Raw genomic sequence first — 14,198 nt, 5'->3', positions numbered from 1 at the left:
AGTTTGTTTAGACTTCCCTTAGGAGGCTAAACTAATAGTTAAAAACATTGCTTTGTTAATCGTTAAGGGCAAAATGTTTATGCAAAGCTTTTCTCAATATCATGGGAGGTTTGCTTACAGAAAAAGTGTAGAGATAGTTGAATGTCAAGGATTGCAAGGGAAAATAAAGGCCATATAAAACTCATCAAGTCTAGAGCAACTCTTAATCTGAGGATATCATCATACTTTTTTTATAAACATTTTAAATAAGCTTTTCAGTACTGGTGGTGGGGTGAGTATTTCTTCTATTTTACAGAAGAGAACAGCTGAGGCACAAAGGGAGGGATTCTCTCATTCACTCTGGTTCTTATAAACTATCATGACAACATGAAACAGTCATTAGAGCTCTAGTTCCAACCAGAAGATGTTTCCCCAACACAGGCTTCATTTAAAAAGGCTCCTCTACATGCATCAGGAAGGGAGAGCGGTGCCGTGGGCTTAGTGATGAGAAGGGTGTGTTGTGGGAAGGACTACAGTATCTATCATTTTGAGGATTTGAGGTGCCACTACCACACGTAGGTAGCTGGCAGCAGGCTGCTATAATTTAGGCTGCTTTATAGGGCTGTGTGACTTCTTCTGGGTACCATAGAAGTCCAGAATATGGAGAACTCAGAAGTAGTATAAAGCCAACAAAGGCCTCACAAGAGGTTGTGAGTTTTGTGCTGCACCTCTTGAAGGCACAATGTAAATTCTCACCCACAAAGTGCACAGTCTGAGAACAGGCAGAGTTCTGGGCCAGTGGGGACTCCCCACTGAAATCAGTGGAGTCCACATGTTTGCCACAGTCCATCTGCACAGAGCTGGCACCTTCATTTTAAAAATGTTAACCAATTTTAGGTGTCTCAGTTTTAGAGTTCCATCTAAAGAAAGATGGGACCTGAACCCAGCAGATACCTCATGAGCTCATTTGAAAAAAAATAACCAAACAGGTAAGCCTAATCTTTCAACTTTTGGCAGAAATGAATTAATTATCCATGAATAGGTCTTATGTGGCACAGTCAAAAATGTATTTAAAAACAAAACCAAACTACATTTCTAGTCCTCATGGCTGTGGAAAAACACTTGCAAACGTGAACCAGTGGGAAAAGATGTATTGTCTTCTGAGTTTGCAACTTATCTAAAACAATAGTATTAACAAGGTGCAGGAAACACTCATTATTCATGGTGGATGCATTCCCGCATCCACTGCAAATGGCGAAATTCACAAATACTGGGAGCTTCAGGGGCTGGGAGCTATGGGGAACATACCATAGGGTGCTAGGGGGAAACTCACTGTAGGGGCCAGGTATCATGATGAGTTCCCGCGACTCCCGGCTTTGCTCCCCGAGCTGTGACAGGAGACCTGTGAATATGTGGAATCACGAATAGTGATTCTGCAAATTGTGAGGGTCTTCGGTCTGAGTTGCCTTCCTTTTTCTCAATTAACTGTTAACTCTGAAACCTATCAACACTGATATTGTCAGTGATTATTTTAGCAGAAATAGCCAGCTATTCTATTTGTCTCATATTCCCAAACTGCTTCCCACACTTTCAGTGCTGCAAAAAGTTCCCATTTGTCTCTTACCAGCTGCCAAATCTTTCTATAATGTCAGTTGTATTGTCCATACAAATATCTGATACACATTGAAAATTAAGAGGCAGAGTAAAATCAAGTGAATTTAAATGATACTTTTATGAATTGTGGTTATAATGAAAGGCTCCCTGGCGTATTGTACCAGGCCCTGCACAAACATGGAACAAATCCCTTGCTCAAAGAGCTTACAAACCACGCGTAAAATGGTAGACCATTTGGATATACATATATGAGCACAGGTTGATATGAGTTTAATTCAGATCAGTCTGATAGACAGCAACCACCTCTGTATTGTGTCTGCCCCTTAGCTTTCCTGACAAATTTTGTTGTTTGTCATAATTTTCCTATTTTTAAAAGGGTTTCCTCTTTCCTGCTGTTTGCGTGGGTCTCTTTTAACACAGCAACAAGAAAAGTTGGCTTTATGCAGAGTGCAGTCCCATGAACAAAACATACCCTGAGCAATATTTCTTTTTTTGTTATATTAGACCTTTAGAAATACAATAGGTCCAACATTTTCAGACCCAAATGAGATTTTTAAATTGGCATCCTTTTATTATCAAAATATGAAAGTTTATTGGAGAAAGAATCATGAGGGCTCAATGCTTATGATCCTTTGAGAATTATATAATTACATAAAAATCTTAGTTCATAAAGGCAATATTAAGTCATTTTAAGCTATCTTCATATTTGGAATTAATGAGTTATAAGCAAACAAACATTTTTATGAAGCTGAAGGTTTGAATCTGACTTTGAAATGTCACATTATCATATGACCTTTACTTATATTTTTAAAAATCTAATAAATAAAAATCTTTTATATTGTTAAGACATTTTCTGGAATAGTTATAAAGATTCTATTATGAGAATATAACTTTATTTAAAAGTGAAGTACTAGTCTAATATGTTTTTCTCTGTCTCTAAGTCTTCAGTCTAAGGAGAGTGCAACAAGGATAGTAAAGTACAAGCCTTGAAAAATGGCTTTGAAGACATGATAATTCAGGAGATGCAAGGATGACAACCACAAATATAGTTTGGGTATTGGGTTCATCAACATTAACATGCATTTGAGACTGAATTAACATTTTACACCTGGATTAAATATATATGATTGATCTGAGATCCTGTTTATCCAAACTATTATAAGAGTCACGATGACTCAGTTTGCAGATTCTTATTGAGTGTTTGGAATGACTGTCAGAGCCTTGCTTGACTCTATGATGTTACATCTGGGCTGTGATTACCAACATTTCTCAAACTAAGCTACTTTTCTATCTTTCCATGTGCATCAACTACTCTGGAACTGGCTATGCATGGGGTGCAAAACTGCTTTGTATTGATGTATGAGATCTCTATATTTGCTATGATGGTCCGTCTGATGTAGGGGAAATACTGGGTGAGTGGAAACTGGATGCATAGGGTAGTTCACTTTAAGAGCAGAGAGTTAGAAAAAGCAACTAGGAATGCCAAACAATGGATGTAGCTAAGCTACTATTCCAACAAACAAGGCAAACTAAAGAGCCCACTTAAAGCTAAATGTATTGCACAATGGCCTAACATTCCTCACTCTTTTTATGTAGAACCATATTCCTACCATCGATCAGTAAGCAATATTTATTTTGGAGAAGTCTGACTGGGCACTGCATATTAGCAGTTGATCACCATCCCAAAGGAGAGACCAGGAGGCATGCCTTCTGAGTAATCACAGGAAATAGGAAGGAGGCTGCAGCCTGGGAAACCTAAGAGCAGACAAACTGAGATTCCATGCCGAGAGAGGCAAAGGCAGAAGGTCTGTCACCTGAAAGGGGGCCCTAGAGAGCTGGGGTCTAGAGAGAGGCTCTGTATCTATGCCAATGTACAACCCCTGCTTTGCACATACAGAGAATTTTGTGTGGAAAAATCTGAACTCAGAGTAGAAAGTTATGGTTCAGTTTGCATTGATTAAATCAGGTGCTGCCAAAAGTGCTCATGCACTATTGAAAAATTAAATATTTTTAAATGAGTTTTTCCCAGTGTTTTTAATGTTAACGTTTTAAAGGAAATGCAACTTCACCTCAACCTTCTAGAGCTCAGAGAAATAAGAAACACGTGTCAGCATTTCTGACCCCCCCCCCCCATAGGCAACACAACCATACATATTCTCACCAACAGGGTGATGCCTTATAGGCAACACAACCAGACCCATTCCCTATATATCGAAGCTATCCATTTATGGAACTGGTGCGTCCATCACAATGTGACCCCTATAGCATCTTCCCTGTCAGGAATACACACTATTGTAGCACATACACTCAGCTGCCACTTCTCAGATGACAATGAGTGGGGAGCTACATCCCAATGTCCTGACCATTGTTTTCCACAAATGGGGCCAAACTCAAGTAGATCTCTTTGCTTCTCACAGGAACCACAAATTTCCCCTCTTCTGTTCTTGGGTGGTACTAGCTCCAGGATTTCTCAGGGACACTTTTTTAATCCCATGGAACACAACACTGCTTTACGCATTCCCACTGATTTCAGTGATTTCCGTGGGTGATCCAAAACATTCACACAGACAATGCATGAGTTATTCTCATTGCCCCAACATAGCTCAGACAGACACGGTTCCCTTAACTCTCTCGCCTCAGATTGTCTCCTCCCTACCTGCTTCCATGACATCCTGGTCTCCTGTCACAGATCAATGACAGAACCCTGTATCCACATCACCAACCGTAGTCCCTCACTGCTTTCAAAATGAGGAGATGATATGCTCAGAAGCAGTAAAATATATTTTCCTAAACAGCAGATGATTCACAACAAGGACTACTTACCTCCAAAAATGGGAAAGTTTCTCCTTCTGGCGTACATGCAAACAACTTGACCCCCACAAAGCACCACTGCCTGCTCTCCTGGGCTATCTATTTGAATTAAAACAATCAGGCTTAGCTATTACCTCTCTGAGTCCACCTTGTAGCCATTACATTTCATTACAATTTACCAGCTTTCTACCCAAAACCCCACAAGGACCAACAAGATGCTGTCTTGCATACCTTAGACATATGATGTGCAGTAGCTTTCTGTTTAGACAGAATAGGTTCTTCCATAAGTCACAATGGCTGTTTATCTGTCTCCATAGTCGAACACTCTAAGGGAATGGCAATTTCTATGCAGAGATTGTCCAACTGGCTCTCTACTTGCATATGCAAATGCTATACTCTCTGAGACAAGCCACTTCCCACAAACTTACTAGTTCATTTCACCTGAGCCATGGCAACCTCAATTGCCTTTTTGCACAATTTTCCATTACAGGACATCTGTTGGGTGGCTTATATGAACATCAGAACACACTTTTGCAAAACACTATAGGATCATTTCTGGACCCATTCAGCTGTGGACCTAGCTGTCTTATCCTCCATTTGTAACTTGTGGCTCCAAACCTACCACTGTGGGCAATGCTTAGTAGTCATCTACAATAGAACACCCAAAGGGGCATCACTTGAAGAAGTTATTCACCTTTGCAGTAATGATGATTGCTTGAGATGTGTGTCCCTGTGGGTGCTCCACAACCCACTCTCCTCCCCTCTACTTCAGAGTATGGAGAAAGAACAGAAGAGGGTCAGGCCATGCATGGAATAATGAATAATGAAGAAGTGCTACTGCAACCTACTTACCCAATGTGGCTCTCTAGCGTCCACTAATGGCTATATTGCATGCAGGTTTGAGTCACTACACATTTCAGAGCTTTGTCTTTTAACAAAAAACTTATGTTTTTATATCCATAGGTCCTAAATTCAATCACTGCTGCCAACAACCTACTCTTTGTGATATACTGCCAAGAAAAGAGCCCCCCCTGGTTTGAAAATCTAGTAAAAAAAGAAATAGATACAAAGTAACCTGAGTACCCCTGCCAATTTGTGTGGTACAACTGTAGTCTACCTATTTAAAAAAAAAAACATATTTAGTTGAGTCAAAGGCCCACATAAAAGAAAGTCTCGATCTGCAAGCACTAATGCGTGTGAATAGTGTTATTCCTGTGAACTGCACAGGTTCAGGATTGTGGCTAAAACAGGACATTGACAAATGTGCTTTTGGGAGCTCCTCTCTATGGCTGTCTCTCTCACGCTACTCCTACACTGCCTACACCCTCATAGCACAGCACACCGATGCAGTGTGCTCTGGTTGCTCTTGTGGATGCATGTGTCTCAGCTTGCCTGACTAAGCATCCACAGGAAGTTTCTGAACTCCTGGTGCCCTCTCTAGAGTGCTTCCAGAGGCTCTAAGACAGGCTCCAGTCAGTGTGGAGATGCTATTTCGAAACAATTCTGAACTATTTTGATGCTCCCCTGTAGTGTGGATGCGCTATTTTGATTTTGTTATTTTGGGAGTTATTTCAATTTTACTTATTTCAAAATTATTTCCTAATGTAGACATGCCCCTACAAAAGAAAATATAAAGGTTCACAGTGCAATGCAATTTATGTTCTTCCTTTCTTTGTCCTTACTGAAATCCAGAGGACCTTGTAATTTATGCCCATCAGTTGGCACAAATTGCCCTTTTTAATCTAATCGAATTTCATTTTCTTTAATGAAAATGGCTGTAGGCCTCACAGCTCTTTGGATAGAAAGCTAGAACTGGTCACTTTGATGTTGAAAAGTATCATCTTTTATTGCAGAACTGTCTCTTTTGAAGTGAAACGAAACTCTAGATGAGTCATGAACTATAAAAAACAACAACAGATTCTTTCTGAACTTGTCCTAACTTCAGGAGTATTGTGTACAGAATAACAAGGGATACAAAAGTTTACATAAGTTAAATGATAAAAGTAGTACTTTGAGGCAATTAGCATCATCATAAAAATGTTATTTTCAATTAACTAACTCTTGCAATAATAGTAATTATTTATCCTAGAGACTATTTACTTGGGGGATATAAAATTGGGGGGACTGGGTAAAGAACCTGGAATGGGGGAAGGGAGGAGTAGAGGGGCTCAGGGATGGGCCTGGAAGTGACACCTGCCCCATTCAGCTCAGGAGGCTTTGGCTGGAGGCCCAGCTAGCCCTTGGGGTGGCTAGGAGAAGCTGGGGGACGAGGTGGCTAATGGCCCTCTCCATGCATGAGGCCATGCGCTCCATCATCGAGGTGAGGGAGGAGCACATGGTCTCGTGCTAGCTCACCAGCTGCTCCCAGGTGATCTTCCGTTGCTCCTGGTCAGCCCAGTGCTCCTTGCGGTCAGCAGTTCACTCCTGGCAATCGTCATTGAGCCCCTGGATGAGGGACTGGAGGTAGGCCGTCTGCTCCTACAACGGTCCTCGCAGGTTCTCTTTTTATGGCGGATCCCATGGAGGCGGAAGGATGGCATGGGAGGTGGTGGGCACAGCACGTTGCCAGCTGGCCCAGCTGTGAAGAAAAGTAACAAGGGCAGTCATCCCAGGAGATACTGTGTATGAAGCCTAGCCCTCACCTGTGAGCCGACACCAAAGGTTCAGACCATGGTGCTTCGAGCAAGGCCATATATTGCCTAAACAGAGGACACTTTCCTGCAGGGGCATGGGCATCCCAGTGGAGCATTGCTACACCCGCGGCCTGGGGACAAGCAGGAATGGGAAGGTGCCAGCCAGGCCAGGAGCCTGTGGGTGGGAAGGAGGGATGGAGCAACTTGGCCTCTTTCTGTGTCCTGCCCACACCAGACCCGGCACTGCTGGCATCCTGCAGAGAGAGAGTTTCTATCCTTGCCCACTGGAGGAAGAAGAGAGGGTGTTGGGGTAGGTCAAGCATCATTGTGCTTGCCTGGGAGCAGATGTTGCCTGAGTGAGGACATGAGCCTGTGGCACTACTGTGTGTTTCTGTGACCGCAGCCTCCTTAATGCTGGCTTGTCATGGGAAAGTGTCCCACCATGGAGTCAAGAGTGAGGCAGGCCTCCCAAGGAACCTTGTGAGAAGGACCAAGGGGTTCCTGTGTGAGAGTGTCATGGAGGTGAGTGTTCCAGACTGGCGTTCTACGTGCACTCACGTGCAAAAGTTGTTGTGTGACCCCCAGGCTGAGCAGGCCAAGTGAGGAGCTCTCAGTCCCTCACAGCCCATCGTCTGCCCCCATGTGTGTATAGGGAAAGTTATAGAACTCACCTGAAGTGCCTTCCCTGGGATTGTCCAATGCCTGGGAGATATTGGGGGGCGGGGGTGGAGAACCGGCTCCAGGATGAGACGCAGCTCCTGGCTTACAGGTATGGACACCTGGCTGGCTTTATTCCTCCTTGAAAGCAGAAGTTCAGATTTCAAAATAACCAGCCCATTATTTTGAAATAATGAGCTTGGTAGTGTGGCCGCTTCACTTGTTTTTTCAAACTAAGGGGAATCTTTAATTCTTACAGTGCTGAGGGCCCATCTGAACAGTAGCATATATCATCAGGGAAAAGCATTACTACATAATTTTGATGTTATTTGTAAAATATATTACAGAACTATGTTACAGCCCTGTAAAGACCTCGGTTGTATCATCATTCCACAGCATGGTTATTACATAATAATAATGCTTAGTTCTTACATGAAACTTTTTGCCTATAGATTTCAAATTACTTTGCAAAGGAAAATGTGAATCATTATCGCCATGTGGGGGATAAGTCAGGCCTAGAAACGTGAAATGTGTCCAAAGTGTCCCACCTATTTTGAGGCCTTAAGTAGATCGTAAGTGCCAAGATCTGGAGTGGGCCTTGGAGGGAAGAAAAGGAAAGGATTTCATTCCATATGAAGTGCCAGATTGCTGATATGAGCAAACAAGCTGCAACTTTTCCTTTGGCATTTCTTTTGCCAATTCTCATTGGCATTATATGTGTAGGTTTAAGACTAGCGTTGTTCTATACTGCGTTAGGTTATACAATGTAAGTATTTAGATTTTTCTTTTCACCAAGGTTTGATATTTGTACTTTGAGCCAATAGAGATGAATGCATGCTAAAGAGTGAACAAGATCCCTCCACATCAACAAATTTGGGGAGATAACGATAGGAGGTGAGTAGCAGAGAGGATGGAGTTGGGGTCAGTCTATGGAGGATGTTTCATGTTCATTAAAGCAGGGCCATATGTAGTAACAGACACAATTTGGAAAGGCTGCATCAGTAATAGAAGTCGATGAATCAATTAAAAAATGTAAAAATCTCTTCTTTCTGAGTAGTTAAAAATTAATCTTAAATTTTTACTGAAAATATAGCTATCTTGAATTTTTTTAAAGGCTCTTTATTGTTCAAAATCTTTTTGCATGAAAATAATTATAAGAAGTGAAAACAAACCCATCAGCATTGGTGCTGTTAAAACTTTCTTTAGAGTCATTAGATATCTGTTGTTGTCTTGATACGTTTTACTGTCTAGTCATTTATGAAATGCTTAACCAGTAAAGATGGAGTTGTTTTCATTTAAAATCTTGGTACAAACTATTTAGTCTGAGACCAGCTGTGACACTTAAATATTTCCTGCTTTGGTGAACCAGACGATCAAATAATCTAATTAGTCTCCTCATGAGAAAGAGTCAGAATTATGATAGCTTTCCTATTTAAGAATCAATAAAATGGCAACATAAATGCTTTATTATGAAAAAATAGAAACCTCATACAGATCTGATTAGAGAAGATTACTTATCTTCATTTGCATTAGACAGGGATTATCAAACAGCTTATAATTTTGTGTACTCTCTATGTGTGAGACTGATGGGAATTGTTGGGTTCCTTTCCTTTCCTTTCCTTTCCTTTCCTTTCCTTTCCTTTCCTTTCCTTTCCTTTCCTTTCCTTTCCTTTCCTTTCCTACAACTGTCTTTAGTAATTACACTTTTGTGACAGCCTTAGTTTTCCTGGGTTTAATGTTGTGAAACTTCTTGAGGCCAGATCCTTGTTTAACTCAAGTGATCTCCATTTAAGTTAGTGGCACTCGGCTGGTTTGCAGTAGTTGAGAACGTGGCTTTCTCTGATCTGGCACATACTAATGCTTCTTTTTTTCCCATCTGTGTCAAAGGCCTTGGGAGCTATTCAAGCAGTAAAAGGCTATGGAAAGCTCCTTAGCCTGCCAGTCTATTCTGGAGAAAGGATGGCATTTTTTGTAAGGATAAAGCATCCTGTGCTGCAGGTCGGCAAATCAGAGAGTAGATTGGATATGTCTACCTGTCTGTCACTGCCGCTATGTGGCCTGTGAAAGTTTTCAACTTAATTTGATCTTATCAGTCTTAATGAGAGGTGTTCACATTTTATATATGTATGTATGTATACCTTGTTTGCAAGGATAAACATGGTTTTTAGAAATCCAGATAAATACAAGTTTTTTTAGGTGTTTCTAGCAAGGCCATTATTATAATACTCTTAAGTATCATATTCATTACCCCTTGCACAGAAATGCTCACAGAGGGCTCAATAGGTGACTCCTTTTTGCCTCTCCCTGGTTTGGTATCTGGGAGTTTGTTTTCCTATTTACTGCTGTTGCCTTTCTTTGCCTTTTGCTGTTTCAGGAATTTGAGTTTAGCAGCCTGGTCTGTAATCAACCAGTCTTGGGCTATGTCTCATCTGCTCTGGGAAGTTGTTCTCTCTCTTTGCAAAGGACACTGTTAATTTCAGTATCCAAGAAGAGCACAGCTTTCTTAGGGGCTCATTAATGGAGAGGCTGTAGATAACTGTTTTTGATTACCTTCAACACCAGTCCCTTTTGAGCTGGGTATTTCATGTAGATGCAATAGAAGAAGTATTTTGGAGAATTTTATAGGAGAGGGTATTTGCCTTACTGATCAGTCCATCCTTAAGGTTTGGCATGGAGAAGGAAAGGTTTAAGAGGAGAAGACTAGTGGGGAATGAAAGCAGGCATCGGTTACAGAGGAAAGGCCTGAGGGGCTGCTGTGTGACAAGAGCTGACATATAAGGAGGGTCAGATTTGCATTGGGCTTCAAGGTGAAGACAAGAATTCTGAATATAATGGTAGTTGAATAACTGGAAGCTTGTCTGTAGCACAATACATGTAGACTTTCCCCAACTCATTTAATTGTTGACCTTAGTGAACCTTTCATACATTTTCTGGAAAAGATTAACTTCTGATGAAAATTTTAGCCTAACTTATACAATTTTAATTAATTTGTAGATGAACGTCTCTCACTAGCTTAAGTGGGCAGCATGTTCAACCATGTGTGGTAGAACATGTTCAACCATGTGTGATGGAAGATGTCAGGTAACTCAGGGCTCCAACTGACATTTTTAAAGGAATTACGCCTACATTATCAGAGCCAATTAACTGGCTCATAATCAGATATGCTGAAAAACTCAAATGAGTTACCTTCTCCATCCTTATTGGAGATGCTTCTAATGGGAGAATGAAAATGGAGTGTTCAAGTACTGTGACAGTTAACATAGCCTTTGATCCCAAAGTTTAATGCTGGGTGAGCAACAGGATGACAAAAAGCATAGATGATTGTGCCTAGATGCTACCATGTTGGATACCCTAAAATAATTGAAAGAGATGACCTTATATATTAATGAAACTTTCTGCAAGCCTGGAATACACTGCACTGGGCATAGCAACTGATTTCATTACCAGTTTGTACTTGAGATAAAATCACTGAGGCTGGAATTTTCAAGGGAGCATAAGAGACTTAGGTGTCTAAATCCCACTCAGTTTCAATAGGATTCACTCATCCAATTCCTTCAAACTCTTTTGAAAAACAAATCTGTGCTACTTAGAATACTTTATTTCTTTATATTCAAACAATAAAAATACTAGACCAGAAGAGATCAGTTACATGAATTGTGACGGCCGCTAGAACAAGCATTATTTTTCTTGAATGTTGTATTTTTTCTAGCCTCAGAGGAGTAGCCATGTTAATCTGAAACTTTAAAAACAATGAGTAGTCTTGCGGCACCTACAAAAGCCCACAACACTATTATTTCTAGCATGCAACAAGCTACCTAGGTTACTATATATCAATAACTTAATGTCAGCCCAAATTTGTAGTTGCAATTGGCATATATTTTGCTTCATGTCTGAGTGACATTTTAGATTCTCACCAGCCAAGCTCTGATTCAAGTGCAAATATAATGAAAGAGAAAGAAGAATCACAAATAGGAAAAATTTCCATTGTTCTATTGAAGACACACACATGGGTCATAAAAAAAAAACCCTCTAAATTTGATTGGCATGTTATTGCCTCTTCTTCAGCTATCAATGCTTGTGACCAACTTCGCTGGGCTATTGTCCTTGTAGAAAACAGTATTATGGCAGTGCTGACCGCCAACCTAATACTGCAAACCCCTGATGGTGGCACTGGCATTGGTGGCCCTTCATCCTCATCCCCTCAAAATTAATAAAACAGCCTGAGAAATAGCTGGAATTGGGCCATTAAGAACTGGTTACATGTAGCGGATGGGAACACCCTTTACTGTACACACAATTTCAGCCCAGGTGATTTACCAGCAAGTTATGGCAAAAGTTAATGTAACTGACGCACGAGAGGGGAAGAGAGTGAGAGAGAACTGAGAAAAGTGGTTCAGGATCATCTCTCAGTCTGCTTTATTATTATATTTGATGGTTTTGGACTGGGCTAGTTCTTTCTCCTTTATAAACAAATTGGGTGATTTTGACACCCCTTTCATGTTCCCATCACACTGCACAGCCGCTTGGCTAGCCTAAAATTACAACCTTGAACATGTACAGCATATAAAAGAAAGAGAGACCTGTATTCCATACATGATCTACTGATCCTCTCAAAAATATTATAGTGGCCTTTTTTTGAGACAAGGATTATCAGGAGGAAGAAAGCAAAAGCACATTTATCTTCTTTCATCTCTTCTCTCTGTTTTACTCTCTCCCCTCCCCCCCCCCCCCTTTTATGCTAGCAACTGTAAATTAGAAAAAATATATGGAACTTCTCCAAATTTGTATAATGCATGTTAGGCTGACATTTTTCCAAGGACAAGCTAAATGAAGTTACCTTATTACCTGCATGGCTATGTAGCTCCAGTGGGCCAGACAAGTCACATAATTCAATACAGAGCTCTCTCTCGGAAGTATTCACATGTAAATACTACATTGAAAGATAATGTTATTGATGCAAACCAAGTAAGCAACACATAGTGAGAAACAAACTATATCTTCTTCAAACCCTAGACACCAGATGGCATTGGTTAAATGGCTTGTAGGTAGTCCAGTATCATGGACCATATACTCTTTCAGGGCCATATGAACATACCAGCTAGCTACTGAGACCATGGGTCTAGGCACTCAGGATAGTGGGCACTGCATGACTCTGGAGCAAGCAGATGAGGTAATGTAGAGATCTGTGCCCTGCTCCCAAACCACTGTTCCAAAGCAGCTGAGCTGGCACATGGAGTGTCCTCCTTTGTTGATGATACAGGAAACAAGGGAGGGATTTGTGCTTCAGGGTGTGAAGTGACAATGGAGTCTTTCTTCAGAGGCTGCTGTAGCCCAGTGTCTGGGGTAGCCTATATCATCCCTTATCAGTCTGTCCTGTAGAAAGAAACAGGAGGAATCTTGTATCAGCAGAGCCTCTGCCCCTCCGATCATACGCTTTCCTGGGTTTGGTTCTCCTAGCCCCGGCACAAAATAGCTTTTGCAGAGCAGTTCTCCATACCATGCAAGGAGTACAATAATTTTTACGTCTATGAGCTAAACCTGAAGCTTTTCCTTTTGCTGCAGAATCACACTGCTTTTCTTCCAGGGCTTTTCTGGAAGCATGGGTATAATGGTAAGATTTGCCCCTATGCTGTGGAAACTTGTGATTAATTCCTGTTTTTTTGTGAAGAATTTCCTTTCTTTCATGGGCCGAGGCACATGTTTCTTTTTTATTTGTCAAGATTGTCTTTCTAAAGGGTTGTTACATAGGGACTATTTTAGATATCTTCTCCTCTGTAGAGTCTTTGAATGCCACATAACACAAAAAACAAAGTACTTGAAACTGCACAAGTGAATATTAATGGACTGAAGCACCGATTCCAATATACTGACAGACAACTGCAAGTTTCCTCTATTTTGCTCTTTGTTTGAAGTGCCTGGAAATTATTGGTTTTATGTTTATAATTTGACATATGCCTTCTAGGAAAGCAACAGTGTTTTGAGCATTAAGACTATTTGTCAAGAATAAAAACCCATGAATGATCACAGTAGGAGATTTAGCCTAATTGAAATATGCATTTTTGATTTTTAAAATGTTCAGTTGTCTTGATTAGAGCTGGATGGATAATTCACAATGAGTAATTTGAGGAATGTTGCCTTTTTGTGCACAAATGAGTTGCAATCTTTTCAGATTTATTCATGTATTCCTTTAGTGAGTAGCTCTTGGTTCATAGAAGTTTGCAAACAGTTCACTGTGAATATTCAAAATTTGAAATTCATGCTGTGTTAGTTAGTTACACAAAGCATGGAATAGTACATCTTGATCCATGACAGGATGATTTCTGTAAAGATCAACAATGAGAGCAGTTCTAAAATGCCTATTCAGGTGTAAAATTTGAACTCTTCCTGTTCAGTTATACAATCAGCTATTTGCTGTCTGTGACTAGTCAAGCATTTAGATTTAAAATCACTTTTGTTGAGTACAGGCAGTCCCCGGGTTACGTACAAGATAGGGACTGTAGGTTT

This window comes from Pelodiscus sinensis, chromosome 2 (genome assembly GCF_052426305.1).
Source record: "Pelodiscus sinensis isolate ZL-2025 chromosome 2, ASM5242630v1, whole genome shotgun sequence".
NCBI classification, from domain to species: Eukaryota; Metazoa; Chordata; order Testudines; family Trionychidae; genus Pelodiscus; species Pelodiscus sinensis.
Note: the sequence above shows the minus strand (reverse complement) of the source record.